Source organism: Trichechus manatus, unplaced genomic scaffold (assembly GCF_000243295.1).
Source record: "Trichechus manatus latirostris isolate Lorelei unplaced genomic scaffold, TriManLat1.0 scaffold00160, whole genome shotgun sequence".
In the NCBI taxonomy this organism is placed as follows: domain Eukaryota; kingdom Metazoa; phylum Chordata; class Mammalia; order Sirenia; family Trichechidae; genus Trichechus; species Trichechus manatus.
The window spans coordinates 6,092,265-6,094,791 of record NW_004444096.1 but is presented as its reverse complement, the minus strand read 5'-3'; the positions used below and the strand labels follow the sequence as shown (position 1 = coordinate 6,094,791).

The following is a 2,527-nucleotide window of genomic DNA, read 5'->3' as shown; positions in this document are numbered from 1 at the left end:
AGACTGGAATTCTGAGAAGCACAGGAATTCCTACTTTCTGCCCAGGTTTTTGCTTCATTAGAAATGAAATAACAGCTGCATCGGTACCCAATCCACTTCTCTGGACAAGAACAGCAGTCAGAATCTAAGGGAAAAAATCAAACATGATTGACGACACTGAGCATTTCAACATTTCAATGCTATCTACTCATTCAAAAACCATTTGTTGTCTTTTCATTTTTTCTAGAAATATTCTGAGAGTCTAAAATAAATGTACACATGTGACTAAGTCAGATATGACCTTTTTCCTCAGGGAGATCATATTCTAGAGACAGAGTTGGAATTATACAATTTCCAATCACTTATTAATTTAATTCAGTAATAATTTTGGTAGGTACGCAGAAGAAATTTCATATATTAAAACGGTGTGCAGCAGAACATGAAATGGAGGAAGTTAGAAAAATCTTTTGTTTGTTTTTTTTAACAACTGAGCCAAAGCTGAGCTAAGCTGTGTAAACAGGAGTTAAATAAATCAAAACCAAACCAAACTCAGTGCGGTCGAGCTGATTTTGACTCATAGCAACTTATATAGCACAGAGTTGATTTGATAACTCATAGGATTTACAGGGCTGTAATCTTTACGGAAGTAGACATCCACATCTTTCTCCTGTGGAGCAACTGGTGGGTTCAAATTGCCGACCTTTAAATTAGCAGCTGAGTGCCTAACCACTGTGTCACCAGGGCTCCTTCAATAAATCAGAGAGAGATTTAAATGGCAAAAGCATTTTAGCATATTTCCTAAGTCCAAAAAAAAAAGAAAGAACCCAATGCATTGGTGCAATTCTGATATACATGTTTTTTCAAACATCAAGATAAATAAAGCAATTAACATGAAGTCTGATAATGCAGGTCATCAGAGATAGTGTCTTCAGGGTTTCTTATCCTCAGCGATAAAAGTCATGGCACATGGTAGTCATTCAAACGGTCACCAATGAATGGCTCCAAAGTTAAAATATGAACGAAGTTCTATAAAGTTGCAGAAGGTGAGGAGGGTCTAAGAAACAACATTTAAGAATGTCTGACTCTCACTGGATAAGTAGGATTTAGGATTGCAGAAATGTGAGCAGTAATTTCTGAGTCCCAGGTTCCAGCAGAAGCAAATGTAAATAGATAGGAAGGTATGGCCTAGGAGCAAAGCCAGGCGGGTAATCAGGATTAGCTCTAATATGTACTGTTGTTTTATTCTAATTTGTTGCTTAATGATGAGCATTTATATGGGAAAAAAAACTAGCTGTGTTTTCAAACTTAATATTTTCTTTATTACTTTAACATATAAGTGACGTACACTCAAAGTAATGTAATCATTTTTCCATAAGAGAACAATGGAATGAGAATGTCTTGTAACTAGGGAGGTGAACTCATATGACTGTGTAATATTCCATCAAGCCGCATGTGGGAATAACAAGAAACTGTCCATTTTTCTCTTCTACCAACAATAAGAAAACCCTGCTGGCATAGTGGTTAAGAGTTTCATCTGCTAACCCAAAGATTAGCAGTTCAAGTCCACCAATTGTTCCTTGGAAACCCTAAGGGTCAGTTCTACTCTGTCCTATAGGGTCGCTATGAGTCGGAATTGACTCGAAGGCAATGGGTGTGGTTTGTTTTTAGGGCCAACAACAAGGTTTCCAAAGCTTGGAGCCTACCTTCCTGGAGTCCACCTTCCTGGAGTCCTTTGGTGGGTCCTGGAGAGAATGCTATAAGAAATCATTAGAAATTCACATAATTAGGTTCGGACTTAAGTGTATCCATGAGATAATAAAACACAACATATCAGTAAAATGAAACCTGTCTTGCTAAATGGTTTTATCACACTTTTGATCTTTATAAAGACTTGCATAGAGAAACTCACACATTTTCACCAAAATTCCCAAAGTAGCCATCAACGAAAGACATACTCCTCCTAAGATCGCGGAAATCAGCCTCCATGGGGTGGTCTGAAAAACTGAAGAAAGCGAGAGATAAGGTGAAGACTTAAACAACAGACACAAGGATTGAATTTTTTAAAAACAGAGGTCAATTAGAACAATTCCAAAAATATTTTTTTGATTTGATAAGATAGTCATTTTGCTAATGAAACTGAAGAACTGAAACCATTCCATTGGGAACTTTAACCAACACCAATGTCTCGGCCCAGTGTCCTCTAATCTTCAGTGAGATTAGTCAGCCATTTAGTGCTCTATCAATTCTGTCTGTAGAAGACAGTAAGTACATTTACCAGTTATTTTTAAACTGGCAAAGAGCATAGAGTTCTGGAGTAAGAAGACAGCAAGAGGCTCCAACTTATGGTTTTTGAGCTTCCAGAACATTGACTTTATTCTCTCAACCAAATCACAAGGTCGAGAGTGTGATCGCCTAGGTAGATGAGAAAATTGAGAGTCCAAGAATAATGGGATTTTTTCATGGTGTCAAAGTGAGTAAATAGCCACATCAGAAAGCAAATTAAATCCTGTCCAGGCCCAGAGTCCTTCATTTAGCACATTCTGTCACT

At 37.4% G+C, this 2,527-nt stretch overlaps 1 long non-coding RNA gene across 1 annotated transcript; it reads right to left on the bottom strand.

Moving 5' to 3' along the window:
• Window positions 1-21: 21 nt before the first annotated feature.
• On the bottom strand, window positions 22-1,919 carry LOC111822328 (uncharacterized). The gene is made up of 3 exons (XR_002825610.1): window positions 1,889-1,919; window positions 1,698-1,733; window positions 22-124 (listed from the first exon to the last, which is right to left on the bottom strand). It is a non-coding gene; the product is annotated as an uncharacterized LOC111822328 (long non-coding RNA).
• Between the last annotated feature and the right edge of the window lie 608 nt (window positions 1,920-2,527).